The sequence below is a fragment of the Gopherus flavomarginatus genome (assembly GCF_025201925.1).
Source record: "Gopherus flavomarginatus isolate rGopFla2 chromosome 12 unlocalized genomic scaffold, rGopFla2.mat.asm SUPER_12_unloc_2, whole genome shotgun sequence".
In the NCBI taxonomy this organism is placed as follows: domain Eukaryota; kingdom Metazoa; phylum Chordata; order Testudines; family Testudinidae; genus Gopherus; species Gopherus flavomarginatus.
The window spans coordinates 22,324-47,524 of record NW_026114605.1 but is presented as its reverse complement, the minus strand read 5'-3'; the positions used below and the strand labels follow the sequence as shown (position 1 = coordinate 47,524).

General features: G+C 50.2%; 3 non-coding genes across 3 annotated transcripts; 1 reads left to right on the top strand and 2 right to left on the bottom strand.

The window, feature by feature from the left end:
* Positions 1–12,078: 12,078 nt before the first annotated feature.
* Positions 12,079–12,151, bottom strand: TRNAF-GAA (transfer RNA phenylalanine (anticodon GAA)). Its single transcript has one exon. It is a non-coding gene; the product is annotated as a tRNA-Phe (tRNA).
* Positions 12,152–14,913: 2,762 nt separating this feature from the next.
* On the top strand, positions 14,914–14,985 carry TRNAQ-CUG (transfer RNA glutamine (anticodon CUG)). The gene has a single exon. It is a non-coding gene; the product is annotated as a tRNA-Gln (tRNA).
* A 5,729-nt stretch (positions 14,986–20,714) lies between these two features.
* LOC127040969 (U2 spliceosomal RNA) lies at positions 20,715–20,902 on the bottom strand. The gene has a single exon (XR_007771551.1). It is a non-coding gene; the product is annotated as a U2 spliceosomal RNA (small nuclear RNA).
* Positions 20,903–25,201: the final 4,299 nt, after the last annotated feature.

Here is a 25,201-nt window from a genome sequence, read left to right as displayed (position 1 = left end):
GCAAAGGAGATTAAAGTGAGGCCATTTTCTGCAGATAGAATTAAATAGTCATGTCAGGAGTGGGATTTGAAACGACGTCTCCATGCAGAGACCAGAACACCCAATGGATTGGAAAAAAAGAAACGTATAACTAGTACTTTAGACCAGTCCACCATCCTGATACTACAAAGAAGGTGACTTATCAACCCTAGTTTTCATTAATAGTTGAGGAACTCTTTAGGGAGGTCACAATGGCACATCTCTTTCAACTCCTAGAGACCTTCTACAGCACAGCTGATTTTTAGATACACTCACCCGGACCTAAAGTTACACGTTTCCTGGAGCTCCATGAGTTCTGCAGTGTTGGAATCTCCCTGTTCGCTTTTTAAGTGAACAAAAGATGGGTGCTGGCATTCTGAGAGAGTAATGATGAACCTCAAAATCCTGCCCTGTGCGCCAGACAGTTAAGCAACCAGCACCCACAACCTCTACTATGATAGCATCCTGTCTGGGAACAACTCACTTACCAACAGCTGGGGTGTGAAATCCTCATTTTTTTGTTGTTCTGTCACTGTAGTCCCCACTTTCCTATTACTTGTCTGTATAATCTCTGTCTGGTTCTGTAACCGTTTCTGTCTGCTGTATAATTAATTTGTTTTGTGTAAACCAATTAAGGTGGTGGGGTATAATTGGTTAGATAATCATGTTACAATATGTTAGGATTAGTCAGTAATATGATTGGTTAAGATAGAGCTAAGCAGAACTCAAGTTTTACTATATAGTCTGCAGTCAATCAGGAAGTAAGGGGGGGAATGCGAATGGGAATTGGAATTATGTTTTGCTAAGGGGGGGGAATAGGAACAGGGAAGGGGAACAGGGACACAGGCAAGCCTCTGTGGTGTCAGAGCTGGGAAGGGGGATCCTGAGGAAGGAAACTGGAATCATTGCTTGCTGGAAGTTTACCCCAATAAACATTGAATTGTTTGCACCTTTGAGCTTCGTGCATTGCTGCTCTCTGGTCACGTGAGAAGGACCAGGGAATGGGAGGGTGATGGGACAAACCCTCTAACAAGTACGTCTTTCAGGGTGTGAAACCCCCCAGAACCAGTATAATTAAGCTGATCTAAGCCATGGTTAGATAGTGCTAAATGAAAGGAAAGATTGTTTTGCCAATGCAGCTATTACAGGGATGGTAAACCCCTCCCTTCACTGTAGCAGCTGTCTACTCCACAGTGGTGCAGCAGTATTTTAAACACAGTCAGCCTCAGAGGGAGACAAGATCTGGCTCCATGGATGCTGAGACAGCAGCAATGACAACACACTAATGCTTCCGTAGTTGGCAGGATTCAAACCTGCGTGGGGAAACCCCAAAGGATTTCTAGTCCATCGCCTTAACCACTTGAGGTACAGCTGCTGCCCTATATGATAATTCTGTTCTCACAGAATTGTCACTTCAAATGGCTCAGACCAGCTTCCCCAGCACACTCACGGCTGTGCATTAGTGTAAGTGTGTCCATGGTGAACAGCAAGAGTTCCTGCCCATTTCCCTTCCAGCTGGAACATGATTATTGTGTTTGTGGCTAATGACATTGCTATAGATTGTTGTTCATTCCTCACACTGACAATTCAGACAGTTCCTTTCCAATTCGAATCTCCACCATATCATTCCAATAGCCGGGGGCAGGATTTCTCTAGGGCACTGAAATGTTTCAGGGGATTGGTGTGTGAGCTCAGCCTTGCATTCCATCTCTGATGTTTCATGGACTAACAACAGGAGCAGAAAGAAAGAGCCGAGCCAATATCTCCCTGGTAGGGATGCAGGTGACCATGTCCCCTCTGTCTGACCATTGCCATTGCAGGAGAGAAGGGTTCACTGGAATCGAATGCCCTGGCTCAGACAAGAGACACAGGGAGGTTTTACTGTTATTGGAACTGTGCAAAGGAAATTGTGCCTCTGTGTGAAATTGAAGAGGGAAATGAAACGTCCACATGGTGGCCCAGTGCCTTAAGGAATGTGGGCGATGGACTCTGGCTGAGAAATGATTTAACAGGAATTTGTATCAATGTATTGCCCTGATTAAAAGCTATGGCTGTAAGGTGCCACTGTTGTTAGTACTTGAACCTGCGTGGAGACACCCAAGTGGGTGTCAAGTCCATTACCTTAACGAGGGGTAGTTGATTATTTTGTCAAGATCCAAATTTCTTGGTCAAGGTCTAGTCAATGTCTGGATGACAGAGAAAATAATACACTGATGGTAATAAGAAGAATTTAGAAATATTTACAGTTGCTATAGGCATAACTATGATGATTGTTTCATGTTTCACTCTTTATATCTGACACCACCATCACCTTTCCCTTTAGCCTTGTAGTTTACCAAGGGTAAAACTAAACATCTCTTCAGATACAAGGGAGTGTTTGCGTTCATTCCTGCTAGCTACACAGAGGCTTGATGTAGCTGCTTTCAATCCTCCGGCTCTGCTGGGATAAGTAACATTTCACTGAACTGAAGGAGGGAGATCATTTTTTGACAGATGACGCCTCCTCTTAAAGGTGTTTGTCTGGCTGGCAGCCCTGCTTCCCAGGTCTCTCCTGAGGGAAGAAAGTTTCTGTGCAAAATACTAAAACTTTTAACAGAGAGGAGGGAAAGGCAATACCCACGTGATGGGGCCAGTATGTACCACAACATGGTTCTTTTATGTGGGATAACTCTGAAGATTGACTGATCTCCATTTCCTTGGATTTGAAGAGATGTTTAGTTTTGCACTTGGGAACCTGTAAGGCTGAAGCAATTTTATGGATGGTGACACTACGATTGAAGGGTTATTTAATGTTGTAGAAATCATTAAAAACACTTAGTTTCAACTTGAGCTACCTGTTATTAAAGGCTGTTTTCCCCACATCAGTTCCATAAGCTCTGCTAAAAAGGCCCTGGGTTATCTCCTGCCTTGGTGGGAACTAAAGGCAATCGTCCCCTGCTGCCCTTGGCTTCAGGCTGATTTTTCTGGGGAGGGGATGTGGAATTGGTTTATTTGCTGTTGAGAAGGGAGCCAGGCCAGTTCTCAGGGAATCAGAACTCCCAGCATCTTCCCAGCCCAACCCAGGCTGCTGCCCTGTCCCAGCCTCTGTTCCCCTGGGAGCCCTGCTTGTTTGACTCTAGAGCAGGCTGGGAGCAGCAGCTGAGTCAGAGGACAGCTTGGGCTGGGCAGATGCTAGGAGCAGAGCACCAGCGGCCTCTACTGGCTCCCGTCTCAGCAGCAAACAATCAGTCCCCACCCACACCCCGGGACAGCAGCCTGGAGCCAAGGACAGTGTCCAGTGGGGGGTTCTCTTTTTCCTCTTCCTGGAGTGAGCAGGGACCTGGGGGTGTTTCTTGCAGGGCAGCTGGAACTGAATTGGGGAACAGGCTTTTAATAACAGGCAGCTCAAGTTCAGACTAATTTTGTTACAATTTTATTTATAATGTAAAATAATTCAAAAGTAAATGGGCAGGAATGATTGGAACTCTTTTTTCCCTGTCACACAACTAAATGGCTTTTTGGCTTGTCATGATACAGGAGTCAGGTTCGTTCACTGTGCAGAACAATGTGCACAGAAGCCTGTTGTGTTTCATTTCTTAGTTTCCACTTCCATCATGTGGCCATTTCCTTCACCTCCTTTCTGTTTAAAGTGCAGAGCTCAGTTCCTCCAGGGAGAGAAGGACATCTTTCTTCTTTCCTTCCTCAACAGCCCCCTTCCTTGGAGAGCCCTTTGCTGGGGTCTGGGTGGGGAACAGCCGTTTCTGAGGATTAATTTCACACCATATTTGGGGTTGATATATAGATTTTACAGCCCGACTAGATCACTAGGTACCTCTGCTCTGACCTGAGTCATAACAGAGTGCAGAGATTTTTACCCAGTGACTCCTACACCCACCCCAAGATCTTCTGGCTGAACGAGGTGGGTTCATTCAGAAAGTCATCGTGTTTGGATGTGAAGGTGTGAAATGATGGGGAAATTGGCCCCTCTTTCAAGTTTCAGTGTTGTAACTTCTACATCTAGGCCGGGGAGAACAACCTGAGCCAATATAACTGCCAAACGTGCATCTTTGTATGCAACTATTGAGTCAATTGTGAACCTTCCCATCATTATCATTATCTCTTTGAAATAATGATGGTGATGAACACTTGGCTGTATATCCCAGTGTGCCCTGGACGTCTACTGGTTGCACTGGCCAATCCAACCATTCGGCACTTGCAGATGGGCACCTCTGTATTGTGCCTGAGTCTTGTACAGCTATGAAAGGCTGGTAGATGCCGATATTTTCCCCTCTTTTTAACCAGCACTAATACCAGGTGTCATAAACTGATAGTTAAGGGTTAATGTCTCTTTTACCTGTAAAGGGTTAAGAAGCTCAGTAAACCTGGCTGACACCTGACCAGAGGACCAATCGAGGGACGAGATACTTTCAAATCTCAGTGGAGGGAAGTCTTTGTTTGTGCTTTTTGTTTTGGGGGTTGTTTGCTCTTGGGAAAAAGAGGGACCAGATGTACAACTAGACTCACCAAATCTATCTGAATCAGTCTTCCATGTTTCAAAATTGTAAGTGTAGCCAGACAAGGCGGATTAGTCTTGTTTGTTTTCTTTCAACTTGTGAATGTTTTTTCCTTTTGCTGGAAGGATTTTTACCTCTGTTTGCTGTAACTTTGAATCTCAGGCTAAGGGGGAGGGAGGGAAGTCCTTCTAGGCTATATGAATCTGAATACCCTGTAAAACATTTTCTATCCTGATTTTACAGAGATAATTTTTACTTTTTTCTTTCTTAATTAAAAGCTTTCTTTTTTAAGAACCTGACTGATTTTCTTCCTTGTTTTAAGACCCAAGAGGATTGGGTCTGAACTCACCAGGGATTGATGGGGGGAAAGGAGGGGAGGAAGGTTAATTTCTCTTTGTTTTAAGATCCAAGAAGTTTGGATCAGTGAAGCTTCCCAAAATAACCCAGGGAGGGGAAAGTCTGGCGGGGGGGAAAGGAGGGAGAATGGTTTATTTCTCCTTGTTTTAAGACCCAAGGGGTTTGGGTCTTGGGTTCCCCAGGGAAGGTTTTGGGGGAACAGGAAGTGTGCCAAACACCATATTTTGGCTGGTGGCAGCCTACCAAATTTAAGCTGGTAATTAAGCTTAAAAGTGATCATGCAGGTCTCCACTTTTTGAAAGCTAAAGTTCAAAGTGGGGGAAAAAACCTTGACACCAGGCTAGGCCAGGACTGGGAAGAGAGAGACAACAGTGAATGAAATTGTTTTTAGTTAGTCACTGTACCATTGTAACTTCTGTTCACCATTTCATTACACTTGCCATTTTGCCTACATTGTAACATTGTAACTTCTGTGCAATATTGTAACTCAAAACCCATTTTAAAATGCTGACTCCATTTTGTAGAAGGCTTGTGCTGCAGCCCCCATTTTTGCAAGCCATACTGTAATTTTATTAGTCTAGTTGAGATGTGTGAATGAGGTATGCATGGGTGATAAAATCAACCTCCAGCACCAGCCCGTCCTGATGAGATAAAGTTCAAATACCAACGGCTGAAGAACTAGACAACAGCCCTAACTCAAGCAAGAAGCATCCACCCTAAAAAGAAACAACAGAAGGAAGATCAAAGCCAGGTCCCAGGCTGACAGTCACGCCTGCAATTGACGGGTGATCAAGCAAACCCAGAGGCGGCGTGACACAGCGAGACCTAGGAACTTTGAATCCAAACTAAACTCCTATAAAAAGGGAAGGGTGAGATGAGAGACTTTGGGTAACGTTCTGCTACCAACGTCAAGGAGCATCGGTGCGCGCCCGACAGAGACCCGGCTCCTCCTCGTGCTCAGCTTTACTGGCCAGTTAGCTGCCACAAGCTCCGATCCCAAGCTGCAAACTCAAACTGCAATCAGGACTGGTAACTATCCAGCAGCTGCAGAACATTTTGGGGTGTGTGTGTGTGTGTGAGTGTATGTGTATAAACATTAAGGTATTTGCTAATAGTTACGGATTAATAATAAATGTGGCATCTTTGTCTTAACCCCTAAAACGATCCTGTGTAAGTTTGTGGGACAACACAGCCTACCAAATTTAAGCTGGTAATTAAGCTTAAAAGTGATCATGCAGGTCTCCACTTTTTGAAAGCTAAAGTTCAAAGTGGGGGAAAAAACCTTGACACCAGGCTAGGCCAGGACTGGGAAGAGAGAGAGAACAGACGGTTTCCCCTATTGTTTCCTGCTTTCTTTTTCTTCACTAGTTTCCCATCTAACCCCTCCTTCTCCCTGCTGGTCTGAGTGGCACGGTAAGGGGGCTGGGGGGATTGGAGAAGCGGTATGGGGTTCCCGGGGGGCTGTCAAGGGAGAGGGAGCAGGGGGGGTTGGATGGGTCAGAGGTGGGGGGGGGCAGCGGTTGGATAGTCATGTGAGTCCCAGGGGTTTGTCAGGGGACAGGTAGGGGGTGGGGTCCTGGGGGGAAGTTGATGGGGTCTCAGGAGGGGGCAGTTGGGGAAAAGGAGAAGGGAGGCTTAGAAAGGGGGTGGGGTTCCAAGGGGCAGTCAGGGGCAGGGGCCTCAGGAGGGGACAATCAGGGGACAAGTACCAATGGTGCTTAGATAGGGGGTGGGGTCCTGGAGGGCAGTTAGGGACAGGGGTCCTGGGAGGGGGGCAATCAGGGGACAAGGACCAGTGGTGCTTAGATAGGGGGTGGGGTCCTGGGGGATAGTTAGGGGCAAGGGTCCCAGGAGGGGGTGATCAGGGGACAGGGAGCAGGGGGTTTGGATGGGTTGGGGTTTCTGGGGGGGGGCAGTTGGAGGGAGTGGATGGGGGCAGGGTGGGGCTTCCTTCCCCCTGGAGTGTCCTGTTCTTTTGAATGTTAAAATATGGTCTTCCTGCCATTCATAGTGCAACTCTCCACTCACAGCACGCTGCTGCATGACGTCCCCCTCCTCCTTCTTTTCCAGTTGGTAGTGGCCAAGGGAATGCTGGGAAATGTAGTTCTTTCCCTGCTCCAGGCCTTGCTCTATAGGCAAGGAGTTAACGAAGAAACTACAGCTCCCAGAGCCGCCTATTGGTTCTCAGCTCCCATGCTGTCCCTGCAAATGGGCTGCCCCAAGCAGGTGCTTTGCTGGTGCCTAGAGCCGCCCTACGGGGGTGACGCTCCGGCTCCCCAGCGGCAGGGCAGCCTGAACTGCAGTCCAGCCTGTGCACCTCAGGCTGCCGTGAGCGCCATCCTGCTACTGAAGCCAGAATTGCAGGGTCAGTCCCAGCTCAGCCTGAAAGCCTCAGCTGACAGGGACCATCTTGGTTCAGGGCTGGCTCCTGGCTTTTTGTGCGCCCCCCCCTTCCAAAAAAAGGGGGGGCAGGGGCTGGAGTGCTGCCACCAAGCACATGCTTGGAGCACTGGTGCCTGATCTCAGCACTGGAAATGGACCCCAGGAGTCTTGGCTCCCAGCCTCCCTTCCTCTAACCACTAGACCCCATTCCTCCCTTTTTGGGGAGCCAGGACTCCTGGGTTCTAGCCCCATCTCTGGGAGCAGAGTGGGGTCTAGTGGTTAGAGCAAGAGGAGCCAGGACTCCTGGGTTCTACTCTCAGTGCTGCTGTGTGTCCCTGCACCCCTGTTTCTCCTCCCACTTTTTGGGCATGGAGCCTGTAAACTCTCTGGGGCATGGCCTATCTCTCTCTGTGTCTGGGCAGCACCTGGCCCAACAGGGCCCTGATCTCAGCTGGGGCAGGGACTGTCTCTGTGTCTGTGCAGCCCCTGGCACAACAGGGGTTTGAGTCTGCCCCACTCTCTGTGGGTGCTGCTGTTGTACAGAGAAATAGTCATAATACTAAAAGGCGTGGCAGTGCATGAGTGCACCACCATTGCCATGCAAGGGGAAAGCCGGTACAAACTACTGGGTCCCGGCGGTCCAGAAGAGGGCCCAGGACCTGGTTTCCATGGCTTCATTGCCCTGTTTAGCTGGTCCACCTTGCTGGGGGGCCTGAAAAAAATTTTCACCGGGGCCTGAACCCACTTTCAGTGGCCCTGTGGGTATGGGGGGGCCTTGCCCCCCTCCACAGAGCATGGGGGTGCCAATAGGCACCTATGCATGGTCCCCCCAAGCAGGGCCAGGATGGAAATGGGCCTGTGCCCCCAACATGGAGAATCTGGGGTGCAACCTTGCTTCACGGGTCAGTCTGTCCTTTCTCTGACTGTCCCATTCCACCTTCAACTGGTGCTTGTGGTTCATTCGTTCTTTTTCATTCCTTTCCTTCTCTAGCTTGTATGTTCTTGCTTTCTTTTTCCCCTCTATCTTTCATGCTCTTCCTTTCTTTCCTTCTTTTTCTATTTTTCTCTCTCCCTTTATTTCTTTCTCTGCCTTTCACGTTCTTTTTGCTCTCGCTCTCTCGCTGGTTATTTTTTTCACTTGCTCTTTTTCCTCGCTCCCTTCCAAGCCAAGCAGGTTCTCCTCGCACACACATTTTGACAGGTTTTCCTGCTGATCACTGAGTGTATTAAACATGTCTTCAGGGGGGTTTGGCATGTCAGGGAGCAGCCTGGCTGGGTGTCTTTGTGGCTGTCTGCTGGCCACGCATTGGCATGGTCCTCCTCTTCTCTTGCCCCTCCCTCAGTTGCTCTCTAGCTTTTAAGCCTTCCCTTGGAGCTGTCAGCACCAGCCGCCTCTGCTCTAGATGCCCAGAGCAGGAAAGGTGCGTTGGGCTCCAGCCTGGGACTCTTCCTCCCTCCTGCCTAGCCCTGACTATCAAGCCTGGCCCTGACACTCCTTCCTTCAAGTGCCATGTGGAGAAGAGGCAACATGTGGCTGCAAGCAAAATGGCCAAACTTGTGGGCATCAGGTGAAGCTGTGGGAATCCCAAGCATCTGGTCAAACAACAGGTATCAGCCACCAGGGTAGTAAGTTCTAGAGCCCCAACCCATTGTGGCCATCACAACCAGGCCCTACTGGGCAAGTCACCCAGCAGGAAGAGAAAGATTTGTTTTTGTACAGCTGGAGACAGGGAACTTGAGCACTGTGAGCTCTAGAGGTTTGCCACAAGGTCCCACTGAGATTTGAACTCAGATTGCAGGATTTAGAGTCCTGAGTGCTGCCTATTACACCATGGGAACAGCTTGTGCTGTTGTCTCTGCACATTGGTGACCCTCATGGGGCTGGCTCGTGTAAGGGACTGTTGGCCCCTTACTAAAGCTCAGTGGGTTTTTGGTTGGCTAGTTCCTAGTACCAATAGAAGGGGGAAGGATCAATAGGAAATCAGGACCCTAAGACTGACAGTCCCCAGGAGCAATGGGGAGAGGCCAAAGCTCCAAAGTTAGACTGACTGACAGGGCAGGCAGTGTAATGAGGAAGTCACCAGGGCAGGGGATCCCATCATCTGTGTGAGCTGGAACTACCTGGGCCAGAGTGGGACCCAGCTAAGGAGAAAGCAGGAGTCCGAGAAGAGGCGGGGAGAAGAGCTGCGCCAGCCAGGGAGAACCAGAGCAGATCCATGCTAGGAACTGAGCTGGAGCAGCATGAGCCACAGAAGCTGCCCAGGGAGCAGATCTGTGCTGGGAGAAGAGCTGCAGCAAGCGGAGCCAGAGAGGCCAGAGGAGCAGCCCAGGGAGATGGAGGCAGAGCCACAGGAGCACTGGGGCTGGATGTGGGTGCAGTGAGCAGCTTGGGAGAGTGAGAGGGACCCTGGGCAGAAGGCCCAGCACAAGGAGATGCCATGAATCAAGAGGCCTTGCAGGCCAGACCTTCGGGGGTGGGGGGATCATATCCCCTACATGGGGGCTGACACTGGGAACAAGGGTCCTGTCACCTAGAGCATGTGGCCACTGCCAGAGCAAGTGTCTGGCCCATGGTGTCCCTGCAGCACAGCCAGGGCCTGGGAAGGAGGCCTGGGACAGGTGAGGGAAAGACTGTGACCTGCCCTGACACTCCAGAGATGCTGGTTGTGCTCTCCCTGCACCACAGAACAGGGTGATGTGTTTTCCTTTAATCTTTCCTTATGTTTTACATTAATTGCTGTGTAATAAATTGTATTTGCTTGAAGCAATGCAATGCAATGATGAGTGGGTCAGGGAAGTGCCCAGAGTAGAGAGAGTACCCCAGAGTGGGGACACTGTAGCCCTTTTCAAGTGAGCACGACAAGACTGGGGGTCAAGCCCCCCAGGATTCCTGGGCCCAGCCTTGTTGGGGTTACGAGGACTCTGCCACACGTGAGAGTAGAAAGAGCATCCTTGGGGTCAGATAGGCCTCTGGGTAAGGGGGTGGGGACTCAGATCCTTTCTCTGGCCAATTACACCAGGGTCATGTATAAACCAGGGAAGTTCCCCACAATAGCCGGACCTGAGCCCCCTGTACACTTGCCCTCTGTACTCATTGCTTCTCTGTCTCTCTTCCCTTCATCTCTGCTGGTCTCCCTCTGAGCTTTCTCAGCACCTGGCCCCACAGCACTTCCTGCCAGCCAGAGACTGCTTGTTCTAGGCCTGTTCCTGTGGATGTGGCCTCTCTCCTGATTCCTGAGGAAAGGAACCTTTCCAGGAAATGGCCATGGATTCTGGGAATCTGCATGTGGCTGGTGGACAGCACCAGGAATCATTTGGCTTCTGGCACACAAGGCCACTTAAAAGCTGAGTGCCTAGACAGAGGCTTAAACGCTGGATCTTCAGATTAAGAGCCTGATGTTCTACCAACTGAGTTAGTTGAGACCATTTTCACCGTTCACCCCAAGAGCTAGCAGGTAGGCAAAAGAGAGGCAAAAAAAGTCCCAGGAACCTCTCCTCTTTTTTTGCACATCCACTGCCTGTCAGAAGGATTCCTTCTCCTCCTCCCTCCTGTGCCTCAGTGTGACTAAATCTCCACACCTAGACAGCTGGTCCATCCACTGCACCCCAATCCCCCCATGCCTGAGCCTCCCTGCCAAAGCCCTGCACCTGGCTCCATAGAATTCTCACGTGTTGCTGCGAACTCGACTTCTTGTGCCGAGAGAGTCTCTGCCCCCCTCAGTAGATGACCTGAGAAACACAATGTCCAACTTTTCCAAAGAAGGGCTTGGAAGGGTTTCTTTTGGTGTTACCATGTGGCCCAATGGATAAGGTGTCTGAGTGTGGATCAGAAGATTGAGGGCTTGAGTCCCTTGGTGGTTGTGTTTCTGCAGTTCTACCATTGTGCTGAAAGTTCTGCTCCCTTCAGGGCTGGAACCTCTTCTTGGCTGCTCAGGCCAATCCTCTGGCTTCAGCTAGAGCCCTGGGAAGGAGTTGGGAGGTGGGCATCACAAAGGCTGGGACATGAGACCCAGGTGCTTCCAGTCTAGCCTTTGCCCTTCCTGGTTTGCCAAAGAAAATGGGCGGATGCTCGGGCTAGCGTGTGCACCTGTCACTGTGCTGGAGGATGCTTGCTACATACGGTCTTCAGAGCCTGGGTGTTTCTCTACTTCTTGCCAGTTCAGGAAAAGCCTCTTGGGGTAAAATCTCCTGCCCCACTGCAAAAGTGAGCACCCTGCTTGGGAGCAGTCAGAGGCTCCACCATGGGGGCTGGCCCTGCTTTCCTACCCACTTGTGATGTTATCCACAGAGCATCAGCAGCTGCCCTGCATGCTGGTGACCTTCAGTGGGTGTTTGGCATGTCAGGGAGCAGCCTGGCTGGGTGTTTTTGTGCCTGTCTGAAGGCCACACATAGGCATGGTCCTGCCCTCCTCTAGCCCTGACCTCAGTTGCTCTGTGGCTTTTAAGCCTTCACTTGGAGCCGTAAGCACCAGCTGCCTCTGCTCTGATGCCCAGGGGAGGAGAGGTGTGCTGGGTCACTTTTACAGATGCCCCTTCCCTGGTACTGCCCTTGCTGAGCTGCACAGAGGAGCATCCATCCCCAATCCCTGCCTGTCACTGCCCAGCAGCCCTCTGGCACCATTCCTGAGGACTACCCTGCCTCACTTTCTTCCTACCATGTTGAGAAAGACAGTTCTCATTATGAAAGGTTAGGTGGGCCAACTAGGGGCAGAAGCCTGTTCTATGTTTTCCTATTAGAGAGCCCAAGCTCAGGAACTCACCTTGGGTGCAGGCACTGTTGTGCTCCCAGAAAACAAGCCACCTCTGCACAAAGAGGGATGACAGGGCCTGCCAAAGACTGGGATTGAACCAGGGACCTTTAGATCTTCAGTCTAACGCTCTCCCAACTGAGCTACTTTGGCAATTGCATAAGAACATTTTGGCCTGTTGCTTCTCTGTCTGGGATGTTTTTGTCAGCAGTTGCAGACAAAAAGGACAGGAAAACAAAAGGCTGCTCCACACCCACACTGGAGGAATCTGGCACCGTTAGCTGTGGTGAGTAAGAAGTGTCTGTTGGCTGACAGGGCCTGTTCCCCAGGAGCTGGAACAGCAGCTGCCACCTCCCCCTCGGCTCCAGGCTGTGGGAAATGCTCATTGCCTGGCTGCATAGGTGGATGCTGCTCCGTGCTCTGGACAGCATCTGTATTGGTCTGTCAACCCCACATCTTCACTGAGCCAGTCTGGTAAGGTCCCAAGTGCCCCCTCCGGCCTGGCAGCTGAGAGTCTGTGCAGACATCAACCCCCCTGCCAGCCCCAGAGCCAGCAGAAGCACCAGACCCCCCAGCACCACAGGGGCACTCAATGAACTTCCTGTGGGGAAATGTTTCCTTGGCGTCCTGCTGCTAGAGTGAGAGCCAGGAGAGAGCAGTGTCTGGCTCACCGTGGGGGAGAGAAGAGACCTGATGAGTGCGGATCTCCCTCAGTCTCCCCTGCAATGCTGGTCAGTTTTACTGTCCCTGTAATAGTCAGTGCTTCCCTTCAGGGCCGGCCCTAGAAGGGACTGGGACAAATCCCCCCCTTTCCTCCTCAGGCCCTGTCCCCACTCCACCCCTTCCCACAAGTCCCCACCCCGTCCCGTCCCATCTCTTCCCTTCCTGCACTTTCCTGCCCCATTCCTCTCCTACCCCCACCTCTTCCCATCCCTTCTCCTTCCCCTCCCCATCCAGTGCCTCCTGCACCCCACTGAACAGCTGATCACTGACCAGTGGGAGGCACTGAAAGGGAAGAGGAGGAGCTTGTCAACAAGGCCTGTAGTGTGTGTGTGTGTGGGGGGGGAGGTGGCTGTCAGTGGGTGCTGAGCACCTATTTTTTCTCTGTTGGTTCTGCAGCCCCATAGCTCCCATGGAGTCGCTGACTTGGCTTCTTTCGCACTCTAGAGAGAGGAGCAGAACCAGGGCTACGGCTGATCTATGGGGCACCAGGTGAGTGGCAGAGGCTTCAGGTGCTGAGAGTTTGCCTGACCCCTCAAGGACACAGTGTCAGGTGGTGTCCCAGGCATCTCTATGAAAGGAGCAGAACAGGATTTACTTGGGGTGGGGAGAGAATTGAGAGTGTCTGAGGGGGTTGTACAGAGGTGTTGCCCAGGTGAGAGACTGGCTAAAACACAGGCCATGCTGTGAGCAGGATTTGCACCTGCACAGGAGAACCCTATTGGATTTCAACTCCCACATCTTAACCACTCGGCCATCACAGCTGGGAGTGAAAAAAAATGCCCCAATGCCAGAGAAACTGGTAAAGAATCACAATGACCAGGTGTGAAGTCATCTGAACTACAGAATTCCCACAGCAAACCTGGCTCCCAAAGCACGGGGGGGATTTGGGGTTTGTTCTCTTTACTTAGCCATGTGCAGTCGCACAGAGAGCGAGTTTAAAAGTCTCCCCTCCCACAGAGCGGGAATGGGAAATGATTCTCAACTTGAAGCCTGATGTAGGGTGACCAGACGTCCCGATTTTATCGGGACTGTCCCTATATTTGCTTGTTTGTCCCACGTCCCGACCGATCGGGACCCTGGACAAATAGATAACTTTGTCCTCTTCTCCTGCACACAGGCATAGTCTGGAGAGATACTTGCCCCCACCAACTCCGCCCCCCATTGGATCCCTCCCCAAATCCTCGCCCTGGCCCTGCCTCTTCCCCAAGCACGCAGCATTCTTCCTCCCTCCCAGGTTTGCACACGGACCATGGCCATGGCCGGGAGCGCAGTGCGGAAGCTTCTTTAGCCCTGCAACCTGCGGGGCAGCGCAGTGGGGCTGGGGGCAGCACGGAGCAGGCAGGGCCCAGGTGGGCGGGGGGCAGAGATACACGTGGGGCTGACACGCTCCTGCCAGGAGCTGCCTGATTCACCCCTTGCCCGGGAGCTGCAGGAGGGGCCCGGATCATGGCTCGGCTGCAGAGCTCGGAGCCCAGGCTGGGCCCAGGAGCGAGGGGATGGGGGAGCTGGGGGTGTAGTGGTGGTTGGAGCCTAGAGTTGGTTGGAGATGGGGCTGTGCCACTGCCGCTTGGTGACAGGGGGGCCCTCCAGCTTTTATTTTTGCTCCACCCCCCGCGTCCCAATATTTCATCTTTGACATCTGGTCACCCTAGCCTGATATGAAGGGGGATGTCTGGACCAAGGGGCCAGGAACTGGCCTTTGCTAGAGAAACCACTGTCACGTTTTAGCCAATTAGGACAAGTCAGCAAATAAGAACAACTTCAGGTATCAGTAACTGCTACAGGTTGCAAATTCCTACGTGCAGCAGTTTCTGGCACTACACCTGCACAGCTCTGCTCCCCGGCTCTTCTCGGGCTCCTGCTCTCTCTTTAGCTCTGCCCCACTCTCGCCCAGGCAGTTCCAGCTCACATGGAGGATGGGACCCCCTGGCCTGGTGACTCCCTCATTACACTGCCTGGCCTGTCAGTGCAGCTAACTTGGAGCTTTGGCCTCTCCCCATTGTCCCTGGGGACTGTCAGTCTCAGGGTCCTGATTTCCCATTGATCCTTCCCCCTTCTATTGGTGCTGGGAACTAGCCAACCAACCCCCCCCCCCCACACACACACACTAAGTTTTAGTAAAGGGCCAAGAGCCCCCTTACACAAGCCAGCCCCATGAGGGTCACCGATGTGCAGAGAAGGCAGCACAAGCTGGTCCCATGGTGTAATGGGCAGCACTCAGGACTCTGAATCCTGTAATCTGAGTTCAAATCTCAGTGGGACCTTGTGTTGGCTTGTGGTCATAGGCGGCAGGTTATATACATTTTTGCAGCTCGGGCTCCAGGAATATTCAGGGTTGGGGGCCCTGCCCCAGCAATATTGGAAATGGGTCTTTGCCCCTGCCTGCCACACTGGGTCCCTGCTTGACAAAAAGCAGTGTGTGCCTGTCCCCTGCCTGCTCCTGCTGCTGGAGTAGAGGGATATTGGGCAGAACTGCTGTCTGCTTCCCCTGGGGTTCTAGTTCCCACCCACCAGTAAGCCTTAGGTAGGTGGGGGTGGAGTTTGGGGGGTGGAGTTGGGTGCAGGTTCTGGTCACCACCAAAATTTCTACAAGCTTGCCACCCATGCTTATGGTAAAGCCCCAGAGCTCAACTTCCCTGTCTCCAGCTGTGTAAGAGTGAATCTTTCCCCTCCTGCTGGGTGACTCACACCTCCTAGAGCCAGGTCTTTGGCTGGGGTGGCCACAATGGGTTAGGGCTCTAGAACTTGCTACCCTGATAGTTGGGATTCTTGCTGCTGCACCTGATGTTCACAAGCTTGGCCCTTGTGCTTCCTATCACACGTTTCCTCTGGCCCACATGGCGCTTGAAGAAAGGAGTGACAGGGCTGGGATTAATAGTCAGGGCTTGGCAGGAGGGAGGAAGAGTCCCAGGCTGGAGCCCCACACACCTTCCCTCCTCCGGGCACCTAGAACAGAGGCAGCCCAGCTCTGTCCGCTGGATACCTCGGCAGAGTAGGTGAGTTCATGTAAATACAGTCTGGTCCCAAAGCCTCCTCTCAACCCTGGTCATCAGTAGCTGCCAGGGGAGAGCTCATTCACACCTCGCTTACAAATCATCATTTGAAATTCTAAGGTTGGCCAACACTGCCGAAGCCAATGCACCCACATTGTCAGCAAACACAACAGCTGGGTGAGGAAACCCGGCTTTGTCCAGACTTTCCAAACCTATTTTACTTTCTCAGGTACAAGTAGTTTTCATACGTTGTATCTGCTTTTAAAGTGTGTGTTAATGTTTTAATTTCCATTCAAATTTGCAACCAATGACAACATTGGCAGCGCTGCATGTAACTACCTGACCACTGTGGGAGGGGGTGTTGGGGAAATTTGGGGAAGGGAGTGCACAGCCGCCTGGCTGGGGGGCGTATAGGGAATGCCCAGTTTCACTGAATTGAGTCTCCTACTGCAGCACCTCAGTAGGTTACATCAGAGAGGAGCTGCAGTGTCTAGGCAGTGGGATGCCTGTGCCTTTAAGAGCCCAGCCCTGGGAAGCCCATGCTGAGAGGTGCTGCCTGTGAGAGGGGAAATAAAAAAGCCCTCTGCTCCCCCGACCCATGTTTGCAAACACTGGAGTCTCAGCCCACCGTGATAACTGTTACCCCTCTGCCCCTGCCTGTGCCAGGATTTAACTCTCTGGCAGCGCCTCCCCCTGGGCTTAACTCCGGCTCCTTCCCCCCTCCCTGACTTTGCCCTTCAGTCCCTCTCCTAACTCTGCCTCCAGCTGCTTGGCCCCCCCCCGACCAGTCAATTTCCACCCCCTGCCTAGACCCTGGCCACCCCCTCCTCTGATTTGCCCCCCTTTGCCCCTTTTTAATCCCTGTAAAATGTAGTGGGTGCTGGGTCCCATTCTCTGGAGGAAGGGCTGGGCGCCTGGCCCCTGCCTGCCCAGTGCTCAAAGTGCCCTAAGATCTTGTGGATGTTTGCCGAGTGCTGCAGGGTCACCCGAAGCGGGAGAGAGACGCAGTTAGGAGGCGATGTAGCCAAGGGTGCCTCACCCAAGACTGAGATGCAGCCACCTCTGGGGTGAGTTACACAAGTCAGCAAATGAATTTGGAACAAGAAACGCACTGAAAGGACCGAGGCAGCTGCAGGAGGTGGAGAAAACCAGATAAAGCAGTATCCCTGGATCCCAGGCATGCCCCTCCCCTAATCTACCCCCTAACCTCCACTCCCCTCCCACATGTGAGGGGAGAACCCAAGAGTCCTGGTCCCCAGCCTTGCCCACTCCCATATTTTGATATGGCTCCATCCAACAGCTGCCCCCACAATTGCAGAGCAGTGCCATGGGGCACACCGGGGCCTGCCTGTTTGCACAGGATGAGCAATGCCAGTGCCCCAGGGTGAGGAGAGACGATGCTAACGGAGAAGCAGGCAGCAGACAGCTCCCATGACAGAGAAAGAAACGCTAGGGGGTGCTATGCTGCAAGGAGTGAAGGGGGTTGGCAGGGAATGGGAGGATCTTCCCTCACAGTAGGTGCATCTGTCTCCCTCCCAATTCCTCCCCAGCCCTACCCCAGCCCAGGCTAATCCCGGCCCAGCTACCAGGGTTAAATTTGGCCTGGATTCCCCAGTTGCTGGGGGTGGGGTGTGGGGCTGGGAAGAATGAGCCTCTACTCCCCCTTCCCCAGACACAGTTGCATGGGCACAGACCAAAGGAGCCTGCAGCACTGCTGCCTAGAGGAAGCTGAGGCACCAGCCACTGACAGACACATCATGGCTCTCCTCATCCTCATCCTCTTTTCCATATACAACCTGGCCAGGGGAGGGGGGGGTAAACTCAGGGCAGTTGCATAGTTAACCTGTGGAACTCCTTGCAAGAGGATGTTGTGAAGGCCAAGACTATAACAGGGTTCAAAAAAGAACTAGATAAGTTTATGGTGGATAGATCTATCAAGGGCTATTAGCCTGGGTGGGCAGGGATGGTGCCTGTAGCCTGTTTGCCAGAAGGTGGGAATGGGCGGCAGGAGATGGATCACTTGATGATTCCCTGCTCTGTTCAGTCCCTCTGGGGCACCTGGCACTGGCCACTGTCAGAAGACAGGAGGATACTGGGCTAGATGGACTTTGCGTCTGAACCAGTCTGGCCGCTCTTATGTCTCCCTTGGAGCAGCAGTGACACCCAGTGGGCAGTCAGAGTAATGCACAGAAGGTGTTTTCCTTGGCTCAGTAGTGACATCAAGTGGCCAATCAGGGTAACACACAGAGCATGTTTCCCTTGGAGCAGCAGTGACACCTCGTAGTCATTCAGGGTAATGCACAGAAGGTGTTTCCCTTGATACAGCAGTGACACCCAGTGGTCAGGTGGCGTACTGCAAAGCATGTGTCTGCCCTCTACGAGCAGTGACACCCACAGACCAGTTACAGTAGGGCACATAGTGTGTTTCCCACTAATCTGGGTAAGGCACAGAGCATGTTTCCCATGGAGCAGCAGTGACACCCAGTTACCAGCAGGGGTGGCATCAGACTCTTCTCCTTTAGTGGGGGACTGAGATGGGCTAGACAAAAAAAATTGAGGGGCTGTGCCCCCCATCACCTGGCCCCACCCTTCACGGGGGCCATGACTCTGCTCCTTCTCAGTTAAAGGCCAGGCTCATCTCCTCTCCCCCGGGCTAGGGTTTACAGCAATACAAACTTTATTACAATAAAATAGTAAACAGGGTTTACTTTAAATATTCTAAATCTGTCCCAATTTTAGTACTGAATCGAAAGTTCTCTTAAAGATCCCATCAGTAACCAAAACCTAAGTGGAAACCAAAAACAAGGCTTAATTTAAAACCCAAACATTAAGAAAAACTTTGTTTGTAAAAATAAAAACTAACAAATGCTGTAAATTAATAATTTCAACATTTTATCAAAAAAGTGTGTTACAGCAGAATGATAAAATAACATCAAATAAATAAGCATGACCACTAAAACCTCCTATAAAGGAATTGAATCCTTGAATACTGGTCAAATCTGTATAAAATATACAGAACTATGTCAAAACTGGTGTTGCAGGACAGCCATTTGATCCAGCAAATGTCAATTAAAAGATCCAGTCCAACTAAAAAAACCAAAACAACCCAATAAACCAAAATGATCACAGCCTGAAACAAACCTACACAGAAGCAAAATTAAACCTGTACCAACACAGGAACAAACGATGTAAATTTCTAATTCTAACTTCTTGTTTCTCCCAGGAGGAAGGTGTTTTGCACCCCAGTAACCAGGCTGTCACTGCAGCTTTCCTTTCACTAAATAAGATTTTTACCAAATATAAATTGCCCTCCAATTTCTCTAAGAGAAATTGAAATTGTATCTTTGCACTAATAGCCCAAGTGTGCAAGTCCATCCCCTCAGAACAGCCCCACACCCTGAGGCCAGGGGAGAATCCCAGCTGGTTTGTACATTTGTAACCCTGGGGCCTGAAGCTGATGAGAGAAAGGGAAGTGAGCGATCTTGGAGCTTTCTGATACCACGTGCTAGAAGCGCAGGGAATTGACTGAGTGACGTCCTGGCTAATTTTCACCTTGTTCTGGGCCAGCAGGCTCCACTGGACAACTCGGGAGTGACTTGACCATGGCAACACCCTATTTACATATTAAAAGCTGGCATTTTGGAGCCAATGGGGTGAAATGTGAGTACTTTTGGGGTTGGGACCCACGTGAGAAGGGATGTGGACAAACTGGAGAGAGTCCAGCAGAGGGCAATAAAAATGATTAGGGAACTGGGGCACATGACTTACAAGGAACTACAGGCCATATCCTGTATGTTAAGCTAAGGCAAAGTTAGCATACCTATGTTGTGACCTTTTACTAAGAAAGGAAAATTGACCTTTATCTTGTTACTTAAATAGATAAGTACCCATTCCTGTCTAAGACCTTTACCTAGACCAATCGACAATGGAGAATGGCATAGGGTTTTTTTCAGTGTTGTACCCACAGACTTAACAGGTACACCACAAGGGAACTTATGTGTATATGTACATGTCATCAACAAGCACAAACATACTAGCCTATGAAGTAAACGTACCCTAATGTTTTGTTGGCGAAGAATGAAATTTGACCATAGGAGGAAGGATTTCCAGCGCTTGTACCCTATGAAAGAGGTAACCCACTTCGCTAGAGCACTTTGCTCTAGCATTCTGACTTACTTCCTCCACTCTCTCTCTATCTACTATCAGTAGGCTGTACTTGTTCTTAAACTTTAAGTTTCAAGGGAACTAGCCTAAGTTCAGTTTCCCTAAGTTTTTATTCTTTGTTTATTAGGTTTTGATTTTAGGTTGAACATAGTCAAATGAACCCTAAGTAACATTAGCTCAGGGGTCGGCAACCTTTCAGAAGCGGTGTGCCGAGTCTTCAGTTATTCACTCTAATGTAAGGTTTTGTGTGCCGATAATACATGTTAACGTTTTTTAGAAGGTCTCTCTCTATAAGTCTATATATTATATAACTAAAATAGTGTTGTATTGTAAAATAAACAGGGTTTTCAAATGTTTAAGAAGCTTCATTTAAATGAAATTAAAATGTTGATCTCATGCTGCTGGCCCGCTCAGCCTGCTGCTGGTCTGGGGTTCTGTTCACCTAGGCCGGCAGCGGGCTGAGCGGGGCCTGCGGCCTGGACCCCGGCTGGCAAGGGCCCTCAGCCAGAACCCCAGACCAGCAGTGGGCTGTGCGGGGCTGGCGGCCAGGACGCAGAGGGCTGGAATCAGGGCTGGGTATGTGAGGGGGTGTAGGTGTCAGGGCAGAGGGGGTGCTGGGTATGGGTGGGGGTGCAAGAGTCAGGGCTAGGGTTGCGGGTGGTGGTGGGGGGATGAAGGAGTCAAGCAGAGGGCTGGGTATGTATGAAGGTATGTATGAGACGTAACTGATGAAAGAGTTACAAATGACTCGAACCATACTCCTAGTACAAAGCAAATGTTAAGACAGACACCACCACTTTTCTTCGCTGCTCTTCAACCACGATATTCTCCCCAAAGGGAGGGCCACCATTCCTGGAGGTTCAGTGCCACAATAACAGGGCGCTGAGTGCAGTGGGTGCGGGAAGCTGCTGTTCCATCTCCCGCTTTCAAAAAATCAGTTTCATAGCTAGTCCTGAGATAGAGGAAGTATCAGTTCTTAAAGTGATAAGAACCGATGTAAAACTTGGATTCCAGAGAATGTTAATTAGATCTAAAATACAGGTTAATAAAAAGACTCCTAGTACTTTGCACAGAACATTTAAATTATCCCCAAATAGCAAGTTTTGGTTTAAAAAATCATAAAAGGCACATCCTCCAGAATCTGACACTTGGTAAAATCTAAGTCTGGAACCTACCACTGATTCTGGGGCTGTGCCCTGCTTCTCAACAGTCTGGTCTAAGATTGCAACTCACAGTCAAGAGCTATTCCAGAGAGCTCAAACCCCTCCTTCTCCTGGATCAGTAACCTTTTAGCAGATAGGAAAGAAAAACTAGGAATCAATAGTCTATTTTTACAACTGAAAGGGGTAAATAGCAGCTTTCTAAAGTAGAAAATGAGAGAGATAGATTGGCCAGCCTTTCAATTCACTATGCTTTAGAACTCATGAGCCTTGTCTAGCAAGAATGATTTAGGCTACTGTTAGTCCATCAATCATGAAATGCCAAGTACCTTTCTGCTGTCCTTCATTCATATAACCACTATAACTACACTTTATTGCTCCTGCCCTAATAACAAAGAGACTAGGGATCCCACAGCAGCTGAAGTCATGATTTGGACAAGCAATCATGCAATGCAGGGTGGATGTGACCATGCAAATTACATCAGCCCCAAAAGTCCTTTACAACAGATCACCAACAGATGTCAGAGTAGAGTTCAAACTGACCCTGCTTACATCCTCTCCCCAGCCAAGGATTTGTGGTTCCCACAAATCACACTCTGTATTATACCATCTCATTGGCATTGAATGCTGAAGTCACAGCTAAAAAGTGGCCACCAATCTCTGCCCTGTAGCATCCAGCTTAGCCCTTGTTAACACGTAAGTCAGTGGATTGTTCTCTGTTCTCTGTCCATACTTGAAACTGAGCACCATATAAGTAGTCTCGAAATTTCTCAGTGATGGCTCATTTCTTGGGGAATGTTACTGTTGTTCTCTTAGCCGGAGATGAAGTAAAATCTGGTTCTGATACTGAGTTCCTCTTACAATCTGAGCCAGTCTTGTCTGATCCATCTGCTCAGCAGTCACTGCTCACCTCATGACAGCTCTCAGAAGCAATCTCTCCAGCCTCGGTATATAGGCGGAAGCCTTCTCGCCCCTTAGCTGTTGGGAATTAAGGAACTTACAGTAGCTGTCTTCAGAGCCCTCTATGCTCCCAAACATGTGATCAAGAGCCTCTAGGCAGTCTTTCACACTGACCCCAGGGTCAATGAGCTTCAGGGGGCAAATCGCATCTAATGCTGGGCCCATAAGACTCTCTAGTACACATCTGTGCTTTTCTGCATTGGGCATCTGCATCGGGTATGGCCCATTCCTGCACCATTTCAGTGGTGTGCTCTAACCAGGGTTCAAACTCCTCTTCACCAGCAAATAACCTGAACATACAACAAGAGTCTGATGTAGCATGGGACAGCACAACCTTTTCCAATGTTTTCCCCAGTGCTTTTGCCCAATCGTTGGCTGAGGCTGCGGCTCCTGAGCTAGAGGCTGTTGAGCCAGGATCCAACAAACCTGACATATTAGCCATTATACAAACAGTCATTTCCTCAAAATATAAACACGATAGTTTCCCAATGTAGTGGATTGCTCAACAGGTGCTTGACAGGGATACTGACCCAGGGATCACGGACGAGCCCCCCAAAATGGAACCCTTCTGCCCGTCAGAGTTGGCAGCAACAAGTGCCGGGGTCAGTATCTAGGGGTTCTGTTTCAATAACACAATGCAAAACTGTCTTGAGCCTCCACCCGCTGACTCCGGACAATTATACCCCACCCCCTGGGTGCCTCTAAGAGGTAATACTTCCCCTCTCGCAAGCGCAGTCTGAGTGTAGCAAAAGCCTTTTAATAAAGGAGGGAAACAATGTGGCGTTATGTGGGGAAACACCACAAACAGGCTCCATAACAAAAACCATGAGCAAAAGATCCTCCCCAATTAAGTTTGTCGTGTCTTTTTCTCCTCAGGGTCTTAAGTCCAGCAACCCAACAGTCACCCCACCCACAGTTTCTGTCCTTGGTCAGTGCAGCCCCAGAGTTCAGAAGTTTATCTGCAGACTTTACCTCCCAGCCTGAGTGGAAGCGGGGGGAGGCATGGGGAGGCATCTTACATGTTCTGCTGCTTGTGTTGATGGCTGATTGCCACACCTCTCCATGGGGTTCTGCTGCAGTCTCCACCACCGGCTGCTCTTCTCCACCAGCCATCCAGCTAGCTGCTCCTCTCCACCAGCCTTCCTGCTAGCTGCTCCTCTCCGCCAGCCTTCCAGCTAGCTGCTCCGCTCCACCAGCCTTCCAGCTAGCTGCTCCTCTCCACCAACCTTCCTGCTAGCTGCTCCTCTCTGAGCTGGGCACTGCAGGGAGCTCAGAAAGGAGCCATCTCCAGATGAGACCAGTGGATCTCAAACTTTCTGGGTTTAAGACCTCAGTTTCCTGTAAGCTGTGCAGCCATGCAGCAGGCTCTCAAGGGCAGTGCAGGCTGGGAGAGGAGCCCCTCCCCTGTCCCAGCCCAGGCACACCAGAGCTGTGGGAGAGAGGAGTCCATGGCCCAGCCTGGCCCAGCCGAGGCCCTCCAGAGGAGCCCCTCCCTCCATCCAGGCCCACCGGAGCTCCTGCAGGGGGGGAGAGGTGCATCTCACCTGGCCCCTAGCTGCTCTGGTGAGAGGGGGATGGGAGAAGTCCTCTCTCCCCACTGCAGCCCTGGGGCAGCCGGCACCCCAACCCCTCACTCCCCCACCACAACCCTCTGCCCTAGCCTGACTCCCCTCTCGTACCTCAATCCCCTCTTCCCTGGCCTCACCCCAGAACCTGCTCCCCCAACCTGAGCCCTCATCCCCCTCAGCCCAACCCTCTGCCCTAACCCTGAGCCCTCTCCTGCATCCCGAACCTCTCATTCCAACCCCACCCTGGAGCTGCACCCCCAGAGCCAGTGCCCTTATCCCTCTGCACCCCAACTCTCTGCCCCATGTCGCTTGATTTAGGGTATACTAATAATATTAATTAGGATAATATGGTGGAAATTTAATGTATTAGTTTAATTTTAATTGTATTTAATTTAATTAGTAATATGAATACTAATTAATTATCAGTATTATTAATATGGGTTTTAGGCTTGCCAATCTGTTTGACCAGAAGATGAAAGTTCTTATCCCGAATCAGGCTCCACAGAATTTACAAAGGACCCTTGGGGATATGACGGGAAACTCACACTGAGACAAATTATAGCCTTAAAGACCTTTTTATTAAAATCAGTGAAATAGTAAGTAAATAGTAAAATAAGCAGAGGTACAAAGTTACAGTTGCATTACTGCTATTCAGAAGATACATATGGCATTCTATGCAACAAAGTTTTGGTTAATATACTCACACCCTTCCCTGATAATCTGGCGGTAAGAGACATAGGACCAGCCTTGCAGTTCAGGTTTCTCAATTCTTGAGTGAAAGATGTAGTGCTTAGAAAAAGCGAATGTTACGTAGGGTTTACTTGACTAAGTTAAACTTAAAATCAAAACCTAATAAACAAAGACTAAAAACTTTGGGAAACCAAGCTTAGCCTAGTTCCCTTGAAACTTGAAGGTTAAGAAGACCAAGTAGAGCCTACTGATAGTAGATAGATATTACAGAGAAAGAAAGTGGAGGAGGTAAGTCAGAATGATAGAGTGAAGTGCTCTAGTGAGGTGGGTCACCTCTTTTATAGGGCACAAGTGCCAGAAATCCTTCCTCCTATGCCCACATTCATTGCTCACCCACAAAACATAGGGTACGCCTTACTTCACAGGCTAGTATGTTTGTGCATATTGATGATATGTGCATACACACAGAAGTTCCCTTGTGGTGACCTATTAAGTCTGTGGGTACAAGACTGAAACCCCCCCATGCCATTCTCCATTGTCGATGGTCTAGGTAAAGGTCTTAGGCAGGCGTGTGGTACTTATCTATTTAAGTAACAAGATAAAGGTCAACTTTGCTTTCTGAGTAAAAGGTCATAATATAGATATGCTAACTTTGCCTTAGCTTAAACATACAGGATATGGCCGTAGTAGATCCCGTGCATTACAGCCAAACTTACTTTCATATAAATCTATAAACCTCTTACAATAAGCAAATACTAAACTCTAAAGAAAAGATATATAATGGCACGAAGCAGTTAGCTATAGGCTACACCCAGCCCTTAGTCCCCTCCTGTATCCTGAACCCCTCATCCCAAGCCCCCTGTGCCCACACCCCCAGCCAGAGCCCTCACCCTCCCACAAACCAACCCTCTGCCCCAGTCCTGAGCCTCCTCCCACAGTCCAAAA